Genomic DNA, 19,718 nt, shown 5'->3' with positions numbered 1-19,718 from the left:
GGACGCTACCGAAGCCGCCTGGGCTGACGGCCGGGCCACCAGGTCCTGGAGACCAGGGCGGCCCGGGGTCCTCGGGGGCCAGGCCGTCCGAACCGCGGCTCAGAGGACGCCTTCCCAGGGGAACGCTGACTCAGGACTTGCTGTGCTTGTGAAACGCAGTTCGCTGCGCACGCGGCCCCTGGCGGTGAACTGTCGGGCGTTGGACGGGACCGTTGTGTCAGCCTCCGGGCCTGACTCAAGACCACGGACGCTCGCCAGCACGGCGATGACCGGGCAGCGTCAGCCCCGGGGGGGGGGGGGCGGCCGGCGGGCCGGGGCAGTGAGGGCGGCGGGAGAGAGGCCGACGAGGCAGTTAATGACGTTGGCGGTCCCCGGCGAGACCCCTCTCCGAGGACGTTCCCCGCGCACCCGTGGGTGCAGCTGGGGGATCGGAGTCTTCGCCTGCCCCCCGCCCGCCCCCCCGGCGGCGGCTCCTGTTTCTGAGCTCAGTCCTGAAGAGGGAGACCCCGACCCCTGGGTCTCGGGAGGTCTCGAGGGAACTGGTCACAGCTCCCCACGGGCTTTCCAGTTGCTCGTCTGTGGGAAGAATCGCGGGGTGCTCCTTAAACGCAGTCCGGTGCAGTCAACGCGGACTGACCCAGGAAAACCCGTGTTTAGAACGAGGCGTGTCGTGGGACGCAGGAAAGTGGGGTGGCGGACGTGAAGCATTTAATCAGACCGCACCTGAGGGGAGGAGTAAAGGGGAGGGCACCGCCGGCAGCCCCCCGAATGCCCAGGGCCGGGGCCCCAACGCCCTGGACTTCCTCCGTGCACCCGGGCGCCGCGCCAGGGAGGCGGCCACGGCAGAGCGCCCGTCGGGGCTGTGACACGAGGAACGGTGACCCCCCCTTCCCGCCCCCCACCCCGTAATTCCCTGGGCCTCGGGGAGCGGAGAACACGGGGGGAAAAAGAGAAGATGAAATAAATGAGGGAGATATAATTGTCCCTTTCATTTTAAGAATTCCACCTAATTTCTGCTTCCCAGGAGTCTAGAATAAGTAGCTTTCCCTCCTTATTTAAAAAAAGAATTAATTTGATCCTGCTAAGTGGAGCACTTTCTCTCTGCCGATTGCCAACTGGAGGCAGGAGTCGTGAATAAACGTTCGGAATCACGATTCCAGGGAAGCACGCAGTGGAATGATTAAGTTATCTCTGACGGAGAGAGCGGGTCCGGGGGAGAGGAAGAAACGGGGGGCCATGCGCCCTCTCGCCGGCCGGCCCCGGGCTGTGATGGGGTGGGGCCGGCGGTGCCGGGGTGGCACCTGGTGGGACGGCCCCGGAGACGCCCACAGCGGGCGGGGCTCCGGCTGGGGTTGGCGTGCGTGGGAGGGCCCGGTGTGCGGGGACTCGGCCCCAGGTGTTGGTCGGGGTGGGGGGTGCGCCCCGACCGTCCCTCTGGTGGCCCTCCCCGCCCCCGCCCGGCTCCGCTGTGACTTCCGGGGACACTGCACCGGGGAGAAGCCCCACCGGGGCGGCGTGTGCCCGGCCGTGGGTGGAGCAGGCTGCAGGAAACGGCCACTGGCCGGCCCGGCCCGGGCGTCCCTCCACCCCCTTGTCCACCGCGAGTCCGGGGCAGCGGTAGGCAGGGCAGCCCACGGGGCGCCCATCAGACCTGACCCCCGAGGGCTCTTGAGGGTGGATGCACCCAGGCTGGTGGAACCAGGGGCTCGGGCCCAAGCCCTCCTGTCCGCCCGCTGGTCAGCCTGGATTCCCTCCTCTCCCCGCTGTCCGGTGGGGACGGAGAGTACGTGGGGCCTGGGGGGTGGCGGGAGGTGTGTGCGACAGGCAGCGACCGCGAGGGCGACGGCGGCCGCCTGTGTGGAGAAGTGGGAGTCCTCCAGCAGGGCGGCGATGCGCAGGGGCGGGCAGGCCCTGGTGGTGGAGGGCGCTGTGAGGGGAGGGCGCGGGCGCTGGGAGTGAGCCAGTGTCTGGGCGTAAAAACTGGGGGCCTCCACTGTGGCTGAGGGAGGTGGGGGGGGTTAACTTCCTGCCCCCCAAAAAGAAAAAAAACGGACGACACACTGAAACCATGGGTTTCCGGAAGCTAGACCTCAGCAAGTAGGACGGAGCCCCGAGAGACGGGAAATAAAGGGCGAGCCCTGGGGCTGCTGAGCTTGCCGGTGGGGGACAGTGTCTGGGCACCACACGGAGGGGGGTGGAGGGGGCGAGGGGGTGCCCACAGCCTGCCTGAGCCGCGGAGAAGGAGCCGGAGTCCGTGGCGACGAGGTGGCTGGAGGCCCCAGGACAGTCGCCCGAGGGGAGGGCTGGGCAGAGGCCCTGGGTAGCAGTCAGGCAACAAAACGGCCTGGTCCCCGACAGAGAGCTGCATGCGGGAATGCTGGGGGTGGGGGAACGGCCCCCTGGTGCACGCACGGGGCTCCCGGGCCGATGCCGCCCCCCAGCCGCACTGCAGAGACGCGCTGCCGTCGGGGAAACCTCGGGAGGGGGGTCTCTGCCCCCTGGGCTGCGGTCCAAACCGCCCCGCAAAACCGTGAAGCAGCGGGCTCAGACTATCCCCGAGTAAGCTCGCTGCATCCCAGAACAAAGCTCGGGGGGATTTGTGGGAACACCCCAACGCCAGCGACCAGCGAGGGAGAATTCCACGTTTGGCATCCCGTCAGAATCAGCAGGTGCGCGCAGACGCCGGAGAACCAGGCCCGTACGGCGGGGCGCCGCGGAGAAGGGCAGCGACGCCGTCCCTGAGAACGCATTCCAGGTGTTGGGGGAGTTAAATAGGACATCGGACGTGTAAAAATAGAAGCAGAGACACAGGGAGGCAGGAGCTTCTGAGAGAGGGTTTCTGGAGACGGGAGGACCGTGTCTGGGATGATGTGGACGGGGGAGGTGGGGGGGCAGAACAGACCCAGCAGGTGGGAGGCCGGAGGCCAGGGCCCCTCGGGGCGTGGCGGCCAGGCTCTCGAGGGGAGGACAGAGGGACTGGGGCGGGTCGGCGGCGGGGACCGGGCCCGGGCCCCTGACACACGGCGTCTGAGCTCCCTGAGGGTGTGGGGGGCAGGAGATGCAGTTGAATGAATAATGGCACATTTTTCTGAACTTGAGAAGAGCTATAAACCCGGAGAAACACGCAGCTCAGTAAACACGAGCAGTATTTATAAAAGTGTGCCACACTGAGGAAAGGTACATTCCAGTTGCTCAGAAGCAGCGACGAGGAGAGAACAGTAAGAGTCTCCAACGGCGGGGGCTGGGGAGACGCGGCGAGCGCAGGACCAAGCCTGAAGTAGGAGGAGACACGTCACTTGCCCGTGGATCAGAAGACTCAATATTCTGAACATCCTGTTTCCTCCAGGTTGACCTGCGGACTCAGTGCGACTTTGATCAAAATCCCAACCAATCCCTTTTTAATTTTTTTGGAAGAAATTGCTCAATTAATTTTAAAATTCATATGGAAACACAGAACACCCAGAATAGCCAAACGGCAAACCGCATACAGTTGGGAGATGAATCCTGCGTGATCTTAAGAATTATTATAAAACCGCAGTCATCAGAACAGCGGGGTCTTGGACGAAAGATGGGAGATCGACCAATCTATGACAACAGCGACTGCCACGCAAGCCCACACGTACACGGAAGATTAATTTTTGTGAAAGGTCAAAGGGGACGCAGAGGGAAAAGCTTACCCTTCAACAAACGGAGCTGGAATGATGGACACGCCAGAGAAGACCCGGCCACACCACACACCTGCACGAAAAGTGACTCCGAGAGGGCGTGCAACTAGAAAGTGTAAAATGCCAGAAGAGAGACGAGGGACGACCATGGCATTATTGGGCTAGTTGAATACTACTGAGAAATCCACCTGAAGAATGATCCATAAAAGGACAAATCGATAAACTGGACTCGCTAAAAAGAAAAGTTCGCTTGTTGTTGGTTTTTCCCCCCAAAAGACACTGTGGAGAGAAATCACAGGCTGGGGGGAAAGCCTTTGCAAAGCGCGTGTCTGGTGACGGGCCAGTCTCCTGAGTCCGTTCAGAATTCCCGGACGGTGCGGCCCAACGTGCAAGAGCGGGGGAGGGTTCGGGCGCGTCCCCCAGACGATTTGTACGGGCAGCAGATAGATACGCTTTTAAAAACATGCTCAGAGGCACTGAAGCCTCAGGAAGATGCAAATTGAAACCACAAGGAGACAGTGTATCTGATGCCGCACCGGCCGCATACCACGTGGGGGGAGGGGTGTGAAGGAACCCGAACACGCACACACGGCCGGCGCGGACGCTGCGTGGCTCGCTTCGGAAAATAACTGGGCCGCTTGCAGAAGCGCCGCACTTCCGGGCGTTGCCCTTGTCGCTGCTGCTCGCCCGAGAGAAAACAGACGTGCACCACCTGCACGCCCAGACCGGTCCGAGACTGCTCGCGGCAGCCCCACCCCGCGGAGCCCGGAGAGGGGCGTGGCCTGCGGGGGCGCCCGCCGCTGAGTGGACGCACGGCCCGGAGCGGGGCGTGGCCTGCGGGGGCGCCCGCCGCTGAGTGGACGCACGGCCCGGAGCGGGGCGTGGCCTGCGGGGGCGCCCGCCGCTGAGTGGACGCACGGCCCGGAGCGGGGCGTGGCCTGTGGGGGCGCTGGCTGCTGAGTGGACGCAGGGTGGCGCGTCTCTAGCGCAGATAGGCACCTGGCTCGGCCAGGGAAGGAGTGTCCTGTGGGCCAAGACGGGCTGGGTGTGTCCGTCTGCTGGACTCGGGGCTGCATTGCCTGCGGCAGCGGACCGCCGCTGGCCACCCACACAGAGGGTGGAGGGCGCCGAGTGTCAGCTCCCGCGGCGCGCAGGCGGAGGCAGAGACCGAGGCGTCGGCGAGCCGGAAACTGGCGTCAGGTCCGAGCCGTTTGCAGGTGGCAATAGCAAAAACAAAACCAGAATAAGTAACGTTCAGACCTGCAAAGTGCATGTCTGTCTCCAAGGCAAGACAGAAAGAGAACCAAAAACTAAAAAGAAATCTCCGTCGACGGAAATCGTAGGAGAAGGTGACATAAGCTGCCTGGCAGCACAGTGTGTACACGAGTGTGCGTGGTTGAAACTCACCGATCAGAAGAGAAAAGGCTCTCGGAGTCGGAGACCAGCGAAGGAGACCTGGGAGGACGCTGTGAGCAAGACCCACCTCGCAGAGGACCCAGAGACCCGGACGCAGGGCAGGAGGAGATGGGAGAGGGGCCGGAATGGCCCCTTCAACTCGGTGGCGAGTGCAGCTTAATGGGCAGCGTGGAAAGGAGCAGAGATGGATGTGCCCATAAAAGTCACTTTCCCTTCCGGGGACGCAGGCGGTGAAGGGCGGTGAGGGACGGGGCGCCGGGAGGGATGGGCGGGGGAGAGGGCTCCCTCGGAGAACACGGCGGAGGGAGCTGGGGGGGCAGGGACGACAGTGGGAGAGCCTGGCCAGTGCTGCTGCTTCAGAGTAGACACAGGAGGGACACGGGGACACAGAGACAGCCCCCGCGGCTCCCAGAGCAACGCAGATGCGCCCTGTGCCGGGAACCTGAAGAGCGCTCCATGCACGCTGCACACAGAGACACACGCGTGCAGGTGCGTGCACAGGCATGTGCACACACAAACACACGCAGCCACACACACACAGCCACCCACATGCATGCACACGACCACACACATGCACACACACATGCAGCCACACATACATGCACATGGATGCAGAAAAGACGAACACGCTGAAACACGTGCACACACAATACCCGTGTGACCTGTGTGCACACACGTGCGTGCCCACACAGTGCACACACACACAGGCTCCTTTGTCCTGCGCTGGTGCTTGGGCTCGGCTGGCGGGCTCAGAGCGGAGTGGAAGCGACGAAGGGGCCCGTGGCCCCGACGGATCTGCCGGCACAGTGGGGTGCGGGGGGTGCCTCTCACCTCTGGCTGCTGGCGTGCAGGTCACCACTGGTGCAAGGAGTGCTGGCCACCCCCTCGGGCCATCGCTGTGCTTCTGCCGCACACATTGTCGTGTTTCCACTCTCCCTCGTTCCGGTCCGCTTCCCGACCCTCCCTGCCGTGCTGCTGGACACACCCCGTAGTCAGAGGTCTGCCCTTCCACTCCCGAATCTTTCCAGATGCCCCTCGATCTACCCGCTAACACTTCGCTCCCTGCCGCTGCAGCCAGAGGGAGACTCGGCCGCTCTGCGGTCCCGCTGCCCCCGACGGGGCCCGAGCGCCGGCCCAGAGCAGGGCCTGCGGGGCGAGCGTGCGTGCGTGCAAGTGAGCACTCAGGAGGGGAGTTGTGCCGCGCCGTTGGGCAGAGTGTCCTGTAAACGTAAGGCTGGGACCCGAACCGAACCACCCGGCTGTGGAAGGGCCGCGGTCCCCTTAATGAGTGTCAGAGGGAAAGGGACACCCGGAAGGTGAGTTTCCCAGAGAGAAGGACAAAAGGCTCGACTCACCCCCAGGACGTGAGAGGGCTGGCCAGCCAGCCAGCCTGGGCGGAGCCGGGGGTGGGGGTGGGGCCGACGAGCACCGCGTGGACAGCGGCCGGCCTCGCAGGGAGGTTTGAAACCGCGCTCCCCCCCTTTGTTTACAAAACAACTTCCAAAGTGATGCAAGACACACACGTTTCATTCCTGGACCCGGAAGGACTGGAATGGCTCAGCGGTCAGCAGACCTGGTCTTGTGGATACATTGTAAGCACGACTCTGGGTAACTGCAGTTACTCGTTACTTTCGAACATGGAAAAAAAGATTTATAAACGTTGACAGTGCTCTGGCCATCAAGCAACAGGGTCTCCACGTATTTCATGGAAATCAGGTTAAACAGAGTGCATATTTTGACCATAACTTACTTAAACCACAAAGCAGTAATAATAGATAACTAAAAAAAAAATAAAAACTTCACATATTCATTTGAAAATTAAGAAAGAAGCTTTAAAAAATCTACGGGTCAAAGCATATGTCATAGTGGACATTAGAAAACATTTTTAATTCAGTAACAAAAATGCAGTGTGTCTGCAGAATTCAGCTGGAGCCTTGCCTGGAGCAAATGTATGGGTTCGGATGCATTTTTAAGGGGAAAAAAGGCTTAAAATCTACGTTAATTATCTATCTCGAGTAATTAGAAGATGACCACAGGTCAAACCCGAAGAAAGGAAGGTGGTGGTAAAAATTAAAAACGTAATGAACTTGGAGATGTGCAGGAGCAAGGACCAAGAAGCCAGAAGTTGAATCTCTGTCAAGACCAAGATAATTAATAAACTTGCGGCACGTGTGACCAGAGAAGAGAGAAGGGGTAATGAGTGAGTGGCTCCTGCAGTGAAGAACCCACGTCTCCAGGTTCCCCCCACGTTCACAAAACAAGAAAGGCACTGTTGATTCTCATTTTATATCCGTAACTTTATACAAGGAGGTGAAACTAGTAAATCCGTGGGAAAACACAACATCAAAAGTTCACCCAAAACAAGCATGAAAATGGAAATAGTCCTGGAAGCACAGAAGACACGGGTGAAGAACACTGGAGGCTCTGTCTCTGAGGAGGTGCCGGCCGCACGTTCGGGGGGGGGGGCGGGGGGAGCAGTGTCCGAGTCACCCAAATATCTGCGGAAGAGGAGAGGGACGCCCCGCCCCCGGCAGGTGGCCCTGGCCCAGCGGCCCCACCAGCCTGCGTCCCGATTGTCTTGTTTGCGAATGGGGACAACCATGGCCGGGTGTGGGGGCAGTGAAGGGCGTGATACTCGTCGAGACGGTTTCTGGCATCGCTGTCATTACACAAACCATGCCGTCATGCTGACCCTGGCGTTCAGTCACCTCCAGGCAGTGCCAGGGCCCACGCCCAGCACTCGGCCCCGGGGGCGGGGCCTGCAGGCAGGTGGGGCGGAGCCGCTGAGGCCCGGCCTCGCCCTTTCTCCCGCCGGCTCCTGGAACCCGCCCCACTGAGCCTGAGAACCAGAACTCCCTCCGCAGGCAGCGGCCCCTCAGACCTGCGAGTCCCCCCCGGGTGCCCTCTGCTGCCCATACCCCTGTGACAGGCTCCTCCTTCCACTTGCCACAGGGTCCCAGCCCACGGAGGACCCTGTTTTGGGGTGAGACACTCTGCAGCCCCAGTGTCCCAGGCCGTGCACCCTCAGTCTCTCCCCTCCGTTTCCCCTCGGAGGGCGTCTTTGCTGTCTGGCTGCATCAGCGCGATCCCTGAATGTCGGACCCGGAACGGTTTCTCAGGGCCCCTGGTCTGCCACGCCTTCCCGAGTCCCACGTCGTGGCCCAGCGACCTCCAGCATCGTCCCCCGGGCCCCTCCTGCTCCAAGTCTCCCATGGGTCCCGAGTAGACACAGCGAGGTCCTCCCGCTGTGAACACGGCAGGACGATGCCACCTCTGTGGCCGGAGATGCGGCCTCGCCGGGTGTCTCCGACCCTGCCTGCACCCCCCCCCCCCCCCCGGGACAAGCCCTGCCGCGCGCTCGGCCCTGGGGCTCGTGGCCCGACCCACACGGGGCTGTCTGGCCCCGGCCCTGCTGCGGCGGCGGCGGCGGTGGCCTGCGTGGCACCGGCTGCCTGTCCTCAGGCCTCTGCTGTGTGATGGCCAGGCGGAACAGCCCAGCACACCCTTGCTGAGTGTAAACACTTCCCACGATGGCCAACACGGATGTAAAACACGACCCAGGGAGACAGTGCGGGAGGACGGGGTGCAGGCAGACACGGGGTGGGACCGGGCGGCCCGCGTGGTGGGACTCGGGGACCCCCCACCCCCAGATGCCGCTTCAAACGCAAGCCCAGGACCTGAGGTCAGTTCGGGGGCTCAGACCCCCACCCGCCTCCCCGCCAGGCGAGGAGCACCTCTCCCTGGGAGGTGGTCAGCCCCAGGCCCTGGCCGGGAGGGTCTGGGCGACGGGCGTCACCCCCCAGGAGGAAGCGGCCGGCGTCCACTCCGACATCCCGTCTCCGTACGCATTGCACGTCCTGGAGATACTGAGCACAGGCCTGAGGGAAAATAGGTCAGCAGTGCTTAAGACAAGTCGTGCTTTAATCAATTCAAGATCGCTCCTGACGGCCGGTGCGTCGCGGAGACACGCCCCTTTTCACGTTCCTCTCCAAAGCCTGGAGACGGTCCAGCGCCCAGCCGCTCAGACTGCGCCAGAGAGACACCCTCGGCGGGCCGGCCCCGCCCCATGGGTGTGTCCGGCAAGACGGACTGAGGACGCGTCTTTGTGGCGACGGCCTTCGTCACGACTGCTCCGCAGGTGCCCCGTGGACCCGCGCACCCCGGACACCGGTGGGCGCCCGACCCTGTCCCCACCGGCCCGGCCCCTCGGAAGCAGTCGACGACGCCCGTGGCCTTGACGCCAGGGGACGCCCTGTGTAAACCGCACCTGCCGCTCCTGCCGCTCCTGCATCCTGTCCCACCGCCCCGAGGGGAGGCGGGGACACGGGGGTTTAAAAGCGTCCGGGGAGTGGAGGACAGCGGCCGGGCGTGACCCTGGGGTGGCCCCTGGCGGTAGCTGTGGGGTGGGAGGTGGGAGGGGCGGCGGCGAGGTGGGAGGGCGGTTTCAGAGGCGGCAGAGCCGGTGGGGGGTGGGCAGTGCCTGCTCTGCGCACTGACACTGGGGGCCACGCTCGAGTCCCAGGTGGCCACGGGGTGACCCTTGGAGGGCGTGTGGCCCTGGCAGGGCTGGCGGCTTTGTGGTGGCGCCACCGAGGGACCAACTGCCCTGGGACGGTGCCCTCGGGGGCCTCTGTCACTGCCCGGGGCGCGGAGTGGGGCCCCGATTGGGTCCCTGCTCAGTCCCTCCCTCTCAGCTGCGCAGGTGAGGGGACGGACCCCCCTCAGGGTCACTGCCGGCGGCCGGAGGTGGTGGCCACGGTCCCCTGGCGCTTCAGCAGGCCCGTACGGAACGTTCAGCGGAACGTGTCTTCACGGCAGACAAATCCGGGCGTTGCTTTCCCGCCTCTGCATCATCTCCGTCAGCAGAAGGGATGTGGTCTGTCTTCGTCCCGAGTGGTCTGAGCGCGGGCCTGGCTCTGGAAAGGGTGGCCGCTCCCGCGCCCGCGACACTCGACGCGTCGGGCACGGCGGCCGCCCCGGGCAGAGGCCTGTCACACGCCAGAGCAGACGTTTCTCACCGAAGATGATGCGTTTGGGGCGTCTTAAGGCCAAGGTGGATGTTTCCCTGTTTGTTCCGGGTTCTGTGGAACTCGTGCAGACGCCAGGGGGTCAGCCCTGCGGCCGAGGGCCGGTCCCGGGGGCTGTGTCTGCCCGGATGTCCGGCAGCGACCCAGGGCACCCACGGCCGGCCCCTCTCAGGGTGGTGGCTCTTGAGGCCCAGACGGGGCCGCCCCAGGCCACCATCCTCCCTGGCCCCGGCCCTGACCCTTCCCCTCCCCCTCCTCCTGCTGCTGTCCCGTCGTCTGAGGACAGGCACAGGGCCCCGGTCACTGCCAGCTGGACCCTGATGTCCTGGTCGCCCTCACGGCCCTCCTGGCTGACTTCCCACCCCGGACTGTCGTCTGCCCCACCCTGACCACGGCCTGGGTTTCCCACCGGCCACCAGCTCCACGTTTCCAAAAGGGGTTTATCCCCCAACCAGGCCTGCACTGCACCCCAAAGTTTCCCTACATCCTGGTCGGGCCGCCATCTCGCCTGGAGCTGTGAAAACTGGGGGTGGCTCGGTCCATGTAGCCCCCGGGACCCCATGTGCTCCGTCCCGCTGAGGCCCGTGGCCGGGTCTTCCTTTCCCCACGTGGCCGCACCCACGACCTCGTCACCCCACGACACAGCGCAGCCTCGTCCATTGTCTTGTGCGTCCGTCTCCGTGTCCCTCACCCGGCACGGCAGGGGAGGGGGAGGCCCGCGGACACCACCTTCCTCGGGCCCCTCGGCCAGTGGAGACCGACGGGGCAGCTCCCAGTCCCCGCGTCCAGTTGCGTCCCCGCGGCTGTGCGCCCCGTCGGCCCTCGGGGTCCCCATGTCCCTGCCGACGCAGGGGCTCCCTTCCCTGGGCGTCCGCAGTGGCAGTCGGACGCTTACCGCAAACCTGCCGGGTCTGGCTTTCCGCTCGGCACACCCCTCCCCTCCCCCAGGGCCACGGGTCTCTAACACCGGGGCCTCGTTTCCTTTCCTTTTCCGTTTCCCCAACAGTCGCTTGCCGTGCATCCTTTGGGTGCCTGACACCGGAGGGGTTACGTGAAAACAAAACGTCACGCCCTCAAACATGCCCGATGTCGGTCGCTGTGGGTCACCGTGCCCAAACGCCCTTCCGGAATCGTTCTCTTATCGCCACGGTGCCTGATGGCCGCCGCTGGGCCAGGGCCAGGGCCGGGGGAGGAAGCCGTGCCACCCCACCCGGGGTCACACGCGGGAGCCGCGTGCCTGGGAACAGGGGGCTGTTCACGTCGCTGGAGGGGGGGTGAGCGTGGCTGCGCGAGACCAGAGCCCGGGACGTGACACTCTTGTCTGGCTACCCCTCACGTGCCCCGGGCGCTCCCGACACCAGCCCCCCGCCCGGGCCAGTGGGTCCCCAGGACCCCAGCCGCTGCCGCCGTGTGCGGGCGGGTGCATGGACGGCCTTCCTGGGCGTCCAGTGGGGACCGCCCCCGGCGCGGTGAACGAGTTCGTAGCCAGCGGGAAAAGTCACCGAGACCGACCGGCAGGGCCTCGGGGCGGGGGGGGGGGGGGCCGGGTCTGCAGACACCGCAGCACCGGCGGGGGTCTGAGGTCTGTCCTGCTGGTGAGGACGGGACCCCTGGATTTAAAGTCAGGACAGAGCGGCCTCAAAGCGGGGGAAGGGGGGGACCCCGACGTTTTCTGACGCACGCGTTGAGTGCACGCCCTGATGCGGGCGGCACAGACCTGCCTCCAGCACGGAGGGGTGGGGGCGGGGGGGGCGTTTCCAGCGAGCGGCACCCCCGAGACCCAGTGAGCATGGGGACAGCCCCCACCCCCGCTGTGTGTGGGTGTCCCTGCCCCTCCTCCAGCAGCGCGTGCGTGCGTGCGGCCCCCGGACGACAAAGGGCCTCGGGGAGCCTTCAGTGCCGCGTTCCCACCGGCCGGCCCGCCGGGTGGCCTTGAGACCCCCTGCCCAGGAGGGGGGACAGCTCGCGCCCCGCCCCCACTCAGGAGCCGCCCGGGTGCGTGTGAAATGGATCGTGTGGACAAAACAAGGCCCCGCCGGGCCGCCCGGCCATTGTCCCCTAAGCTGCTTCGAGGGGACTCTTCACAGGTGCCGAGGAGCCACTCCAGCCTCTTCACATATTTCTGAGGGTCCGTCCTTTCTTCCCCGCGCGGGCCTGGGACGCGGGGCGGGCGGCGGCCAGCGCCCCTCCCGCCCTCCCGGGCCGTAATTGGCCCGGTGGCCAGGGTGGGGAGGCGGTGGGGGGAGCCGGGGGGAGGGGGAAGGGGGTGGGAACGCGGGAAAGGACAACAGCCTCCCGGCCCACACAGAGTGGCCCCGGGCTGGCATTTCTCTTGAAGACCCGTTGACGAGACCGGACAAAACGCTTTCCCCTGTTAATTGCCTTCACACACGGTCGCCTAAACACCCAATTAAATGGTGGACGCGGGGCCCTCGGCTCTTCTGACGGCCGTGGGCGGAGACGGGGGCGGCAGGGGCGGACGGGGTGGGGTGGGGGGGGAGCCAGGGGCCCAGCCCGCACTCCCCCTCCCGGGGCGCGGCCCCGGCCGACCACCACCGGGGCGGGCCTGCCTGGTCTCGGCTGCAGCCGCCGCCGCGGGGAGGCCGGGGGACACGGCTCCAGGCACAGGCCACACGCCGCGGCAGAGGCAGCGCCATCCGGCGGGACGCGTCCAGACACCCTCGCACATGCGACCGGACACCCCGCGGGGTCCGCCCACCGGCTCGTCTCAGAACCTCTGGAACCGCCGCGGAAGGAGGTCGCCCAGGACGCTGCGTACGGTCTGCACCGGCTGGGACGGCGTCCCGGCCCCGCGGGGCTCGGCTGGCACGGTCGGCCCCTCAGGTGCCTGCCGCCCCCCCCCCCCCGAGACGTTGTGTCTGGGTCCAGCCGGTGAGCGGCGAGCGGGGCCGAACCGACACCGTCCGGGCACCGACTAAGTAAGTGCCGGGGCGGCTCCGGACACGTCTCCTTCAGGAGCTCCCTGGGCCACGAGAAGGCCCACGAGGCAAGCCCTCCCGTGGCCCGGGCTCCGGGGTCCGGGGCGGGAGACAGCCCCAGACGAGGCCGGTGCGCCCGGCCCGGCTCGCCACGCGGGGAGCGGGGTGGCCGCGAGCCCCCATCGCGCGGGCTGTGAGAGCCGCCCTGGAGCACTCGCCGCGGCTGCTTCGCTCTTTCCGGCGTTTTCTCTCTCCTCGACGGGGAAAGCTCCACGTTCCAGGTTAATGCCCTTGTTTCTTCCTGAATCGAGATATCTTTTTTTTTCCTATGAGATAAAAAAAAATGCAGGTCTGTACAACCCCGTGGAAACACCTGCTGGAGCTGTGAGCCCGTTGTGTCGGCTGTGGGGGAGGGCGGGGTCCTCCCCTCGGGAGCCGCTGGCCAGGGGGGTGGCGAGAAGACGGGTGCTGGGCACTGGCCGGGGGGCGGCGGGGGCGGGGGTGGTGGGGGCAGGTGCTTGGAGAGACCCGGAGCAGGCGGACAGCCCGGGAACACTCACAGTGCCCGGCGTCCCACACCGGCCCCGGGTCAGTGCCGGCGCGGCTGCCCCGTGCGGGGACCCAGCCCCAGGACCCCGCAGGTGCAGCTCAGGGACGGAGGGTGTGACCTCAGACAAAGGTCAGAGCAGGGAACCGAGGCCGAGAAGATCGCAGCGGACAGAGACCCCCGTCCCACGGACGCCGCCCGGGCTTGGGTCTCCCGCGTAGCAGCAAACAGCAGCCCCACCACTGTCTCCGTCACTCCCCGGGGAGCGCCGTGCTCGGCTGCAAATCGCCTTGGAACTGCCCGGGATCTGCGTCAGCCGAGAACGGGCCCTCGGCGCGGCCCACGCACGGCGCAGGCGTGTTTCAAGACCTCGTTCCTGCGGCCGCCTCGGAACGGCCGTTGTTGGGAAATAAATTCAGGAGCTACGTGACCAGGAGGAGCGGCGGGAGGGGAGGGGAGATGATCGCTGCGCCGGCGCGCGGGGAGCGCTGTGTAACTAACCGTCACGACAGGAACTCCGCGCCCTTCCGCGCTGGCGAGGCCTCGGTGCCCTCGTCGGCCGAGGCGCGTCGCCGTGGGAACGGGGAGGCGCAGAGAGGGTCACTGCGTGGCCAGGAGGGTCAGTGGCGTAGGGGCGCCTCACTCCCATCAGCGGGTCGGTCGGATCGGAATCCGTCGTCCCGGGGGCTGGTTCGTGTCCTCCTAAAGGGCCCGCGCGACCGGCATCTTGAAGACCCAGGCACGGCGGGGCTCGGGGGGCCCGGGGTGTTCACGTGGGGTGGCAGGGATGGGGGTCAGCGGGGAGCAGAGGAGGGTGTGGCTGTCCACAGTGTCAGGGGTTCCTGATCCCTGCCCTCTGCTCGCTGGTAGAGCTGGAAAACTAGCAGACTCCCTGCAAAGTAATTTCGATTTTATTCCTGCTTTTCAGACTCGGGGCTCGGGGCAGGGTGGGCCCTCCGTGACCTGGGTCACCCCGTCTCACCCTCTGCCCTCCGGCCGCGGCGGGACGGCGTCCGAGCTCCGAGCCCCCGGAGGGAGCACCTGCGCGTGGGGGTCGTTTCCACGGTCGCGGCCGGAGGGCGTCCAGTTGCCCTTCCTCGAATGGGGAGTGTCTGCGTACAGTAAAACCTCTCATTAAAAGTGCCTTTCACCTCACGCTTTATCTGTAATTCAATTGCTTTCGTGTAAGTCCCTCTTCCCATAAACACAAGGCTGTCGGGGGCGGAGAGGTTTCCAGACACGCCGGCAGAGCCCGTGGGGGCCCAGAGTGGGCGGCAGCAGCACGGGTGCCGGGAAAAACCCCGGAAGCGGTGCCCCCTGCCGCTGATTAAAAAAAAATAAAGTCCTCTGAACGTCAAGACGGGTAGTGTCACTTTCTTTTTTCCCTGCCGTTGCCTAAAAATAGATCGCCGTGGAGGAGGCGAGGCGGCAGATGGGCTCTCCGGGGAGGGAGTCTCTGAGGCTCCCAGTCCTGCGGAGACGGAAGGCGCTGGTTCTTCGTCGCGATGAGTTCATTTGAAACTCGGGGCTCTCTTCCCCGGCACGCCCCCCCGCCCCCCCGCCGTCCCCGAGCCCCAGCGGTCGCGCGCCCGTCCGGTCTGGTCCAACCGCGACTTCCTCCTCTCCTAAAAAACAAACCGTCTCCTTCAAGACTGACAGCCGGTCGTGGTGCCTTCCGTCTGCGCGGTCGCCCGGTATGACACGTGTCCAGGGCCCTCACCTGTGAGCTGAGGACTTTGTCACCTGCCAAGGGCGTCTCCTCTGCTGGGGCAGCCCCCGTGGCCGCAGGGACCGCTGACCCCCAGCTCCGCCCACCTGAGACCTGCCCCCCCCCTCGCCCCCCGTGACCTTCCCAGGGACTCTGCTCACAGCCCCTAGGGCTGCCCCTGTTTCCAAACCCTTCCGCCCCCGCCCCGCCTCTGCCGCCTGCACTCGGCCAGGGCACACCCGTCCACGCCCGGGTAGTGGCGCGTGTCTCCGAAATATGTTTAATGTGCAGAGAATTAATCTGGAAGAATTCGTGTGCTGCTCCCAAGATCCCTGTCTGTCATTTCATTCTCACTGGGACGGAAGCCACGAGTGCACATGTGATCGAGAGTGAAACGTCGTGATCGTAAGGAAGGAGAACAGCCCTTCAGCGCAGCCGTCCAGCACAGCAAATCCCGACACCGGGGGGATTGTCCCCGAATCCACACGCTGTCACACCCTCCGCCTGATGACTGTGCCGGGAACGTCGTCCGCTCCCTTACCTGCAGGTGCGCTCTGTCACCTGCTCCGTGGGGGCGTCACGCCCCTGGGTCCCCCGCACGGCGGCGGCTTCGGAACTCCCATCCATCAGCACCCCGAGAATCCCAGGCGCCCCCGCTGGAGGTGGGCTTTGCTTCCTTCCTGGGCCTCCACTCCTGCAGTGCGGGCCGGGGGCACACCCTCGGGCCCCTCTCTGAGAAAGGGCGGGTGGCCCCCGGGCCTGCGCACCCCAGTACGCCCCCATTTCACGCTCACTCGCCACCTCTCTGAGCGGACGCCGTTTGCTCTGATGGTGAAGCCCCCCAGGTCCTGCCCTGCTGGCTCCCGGCCTTGCGGGCCGACTCGGGGTGCTCCCCCTGTGGCCCCTCACCCTCTCCTCGAGACTCGTGGGATCTCCTCTTCATGTTCCGCGCCGGCCTCCGCGTGTCAAAGACCCCCGGGATTGCCCAGCTCTCGGGTTCGCGCTCACAGCACTCGCGGACTTGTTTCAGAATGACTCCTTGACGTGGCGCGTACACGCCCGGGAATACTCCTCAGCCCTGAAAAGGGGGAGACACCACCGTTTGTGACGACACAGGCAGACCTGGAGACTGTCAGCCAACCAGCCAGGAAAGGCCAGCAACCACATGCTTTCGCTCGTGTGGGAGGTGACACCAGAAGCAACACACAGAACGAAACCCCCGTAAACCAGGCAACACTGGGGGTTCTGGGGGTCGGGGGTGGGGCGGGAGTCCCGTTCACAGTGAGCGACACACACTGGACTCTGGGTGGCGGGCACACAACAGGCCATACGGCAGGTGTGTTATGAGATTGTACACCTTAGCTGATGTTATTAATTCATGTCACCCAGGCAATTTAATTTCTTTTTATTTTTTTCATTTTATTGATTTATTTTCAGGGAGGGGGAAGGGAGGGAGAAAGAGAGGGAGAGAAACATCCATGTGTGGCTGCCTCTTGAGCGCCCCCTACTGGGGACCTGGCCCACAATCCAGGCCTGTGCCCTGACTGGGAATCGAACCAGCGACCCTTTGTTCGGGCAGCCCCGTGCTCAACCCACTGAGCCACACCGGCCAGGGGTAATTTTCCTTTCAACATGCCTTCTTAACAGCTCTGCTCTCATCGATCCAGTGTAGCTCCCTGGGTCTGAGCTCTTCTGTTTGTTGCTCCGGGTTGCGTCTCTTCTGCCTTTTCCCCTGTTTTTGTTTTCATTTTTGCTGGGATTTATTCACTTCCAGCCCCTTCAGAGAGAGTTGTTTATTGGTCAATATTTGGAGTCTGAGTCCAAAAGCATCTTCGTGTCGTTCTTGTGCTTTCACCAAATTTTAAGCCGGGATATCAAATTCCAGGTTTCGAGCAGTTTTTCTGGTGACAGGTGAAGACGTCACTTCCTGCCACCGGTCGAGGCCGTCGGCGGCCAGTCCCCCATCGGTCTGCCCTGCCCTGTGCACAGCTGTGCGAGGAGGCTGGTTCCTGCCGGGAGCTGCGGCTCTTCCCGGACCTCGCCGACCCGCACGAGTGCTCACCGCGTCGTGCCGGGGAGGTGACGGCGCCCAGCAGCCCAGGCCCTTCCGTGTGACGAGTGTGGTTTGCTGGAGCACGTCTCCCGCCGTCCCTCGGGTTGTCCGCTCCGCTGTCTGGGAGCCTTGAGACCATGCGTGTCCACTGCCCACACCCCAGCCCTTCCCTCTGCCGGGACCGCCACCGGGGCCAGCCGCCGGGGCCAGCCTCCGGTTCGTGAGCCCCTCACTGTGCTGGTCCCGGCCTCTCGGCTCATGCACCGGCAGCGTCCCTCCTGCCCGCCCTTCCTCCCCAGAGGGGCACGTCCGGCTCTGCCGCCAGCCCGGCACCTCCCCCGGCGTGACGAGTCCCTCCAGTGCGCCGCCTCCCTCCGTGGCCTGGGCGGGACCGTCGGGCCGGGCTGTGGGCCGGACGGACCTGAACCTGGGGGAGCCTTTCTGCAGCCGCGCGCAGGGGTCAGGGGTGCGCTTCCCCGGCAGGGAGGCTGGGCTCCGGCCCCGGGGGGCGAGGGCAGGAGAGGAGGGCAGACTGGCCCCAGCCCCCAGGGTGGGGATTTCCCCAGATGCCCGGCCCCAGGACCCGCGGGCTCCCCGGGGGAACAGCTGGCTTCTCGGGCCCCGGCCTGAGTGACCGACGGGCCAGGGGGGCAGCGCTGACTCACTGTGACCCCGCCCCTCACCACGCAGGTGGTGGGGTCCCCCTGCCACCTCCCCCTTTGCCTCTGGGGTCACTCCGGCAGGGAGCAGGAGCAGGGGTTCGTGCCGGCTCAGCCACCTCTAACACGACTGCTTTTAATTCCCACCCACGCGTCTGGGGTGCTTTGAAAGCGCCGCACACCTGGGGTCCCCGTGGGGGTCCCCGCCGACATCCCAGCTGGGGAGAGCGGCCCACGGCCGTGGCTCAGCCTCTGCCTCCGCCTCCCGCCGCAGCACCTCGGCCGCTGTCGGGGATGTGCGCCCTCTCCCAGAGGCTGCTGGGAGTGAGCTGCGGGGTCCCGCGGCGGCCGTGTCCGCCCCACGTCCTTCTCAGAGCTGCCCACCGCTCACTGTCCACCCTGGTCCACCGGACACGGGGACGCTGTGGCCCGAAGGAACACAGTCCCGCCAGGCGCTCACAGAACCTGCTCCCCACCCCGGCGTGCACGCGGCTGCCCTCACGGAGACCTTTCCTGCTGGCCGGCCCGGTGCCCACGGCTGTCACCGCCTCGCGGCTGGAAGGACCGCAGAGGCCAAGGGGTCCCCTCCCTGTGTACAGATGGGGGCACCGCGGGCCCGAGGCCCCGTGGAGGCTGGGAGCCAACCTTCCCCTCCCGCCCCTCGTCCCTGACCGCAGACCCCTGCCCTGGTGTGGGCCCCAGACATCCAGTCCGCAGTGACGCCGGTCGGGGGCGGGCGCACACGGGATCACTGTCCTCGGTCCTCTGGCCAGCGACCCCCTCGGGTCGGGTCCGGCTTGGCCTGGCCAGGTGCCAGGCTCCGGGAGGTGGGAGGCTCACTGTGGGGGGGTGGGGCCCTCGCCCACGCCCCTGTGGGAGCCGGAGGAACTCGTTGCCTCACAGCTGTAGCCACGGGGCTCATGCCGAGTGAGACCTGGTCGGCCCGCCCTTTGGGGGAGACCTGCACCCCCCCGGGGTGGGGTCCAGCCTGACCGCCTCCCCTCGGGTGGGCTCAGCGTCACCTGCGGGGAGACCTCGTCACCGCTGCACGTCCCCCCACCTGGGGCACCGGGCACAGCCCAACAGCCAGACGGGGGTCCGTCACGGCCCCAGGCCCCCTGCCGGAGGGGAGGGGCCGCACACCGTCCGTCTGAGAGCTCCTTCCCCCCTCTCGGCTGGCTCGGGCCTGACCGCCGCACCCTCCGGGGCCTCGAGTGGGTCTGACCCCTCCCCCGGTGAAGCGGAGCTGAGGGCCACAGCACCCCCAGCCCGGACGTGACCGAGACTGTGCCTGCTTGTGACATGGCCAGGGGTCGGAGCCAGCCCCCGGTCCCCGCAGTGCCTGGGCCTCACGGCCCCCGGGGGGGGCTCCCTCTGGGGGCAGCGGGGCCCGTGTGGAGTCTCCGTGGGGAGGTCGGGCTGCTGCGGGTGACTGTGTGCGCGTCTGGGGTGTGTGACGCCCCGGGGACACCCCCGTCCGTGTGCACAGTCCGACAGCCGCTCCAGGGCCCGGGGAATTCCGGGTGCCCCGCCCGGCGGTGGGAGCAGAGGGACCCCAGGCCTCAGGGCAGCGTGGGAGCGCCCCCCTCTCGGCCTTCGCCCGGCGGCTGCGGCGAGCCACCGGGAAGAGCCGGGTGTTCTGAGCCGTGGTCGCCGTGCCCCCTCCGCCTGCCTCCCCGGCCCGGGGTCAGTCCGGCCCCTGAA

This window comes from Phyllostomus hastatus, unplaced genomic scaffold (assembly GCF_019186645.2).
Source record: "Phyllostomus hastatus isolate PE091 unplaced genomic scaffold, TTU_PhHast_1.1 phas_contig_244, whole genome shotgun sequence".
NCBI classification, from domain to species: domain Eukaryota; kingdom Metazoa; phylum Chordata; class Mammalia; order Chiroptera; family Phyllostomidae; genus Phyllostomus; species Phyllostomus hastatus.
The sequence above is the reverse complement of the archived record's forward strand: the minus strand, read 5'-3'. Positions refer to the sequence as shown.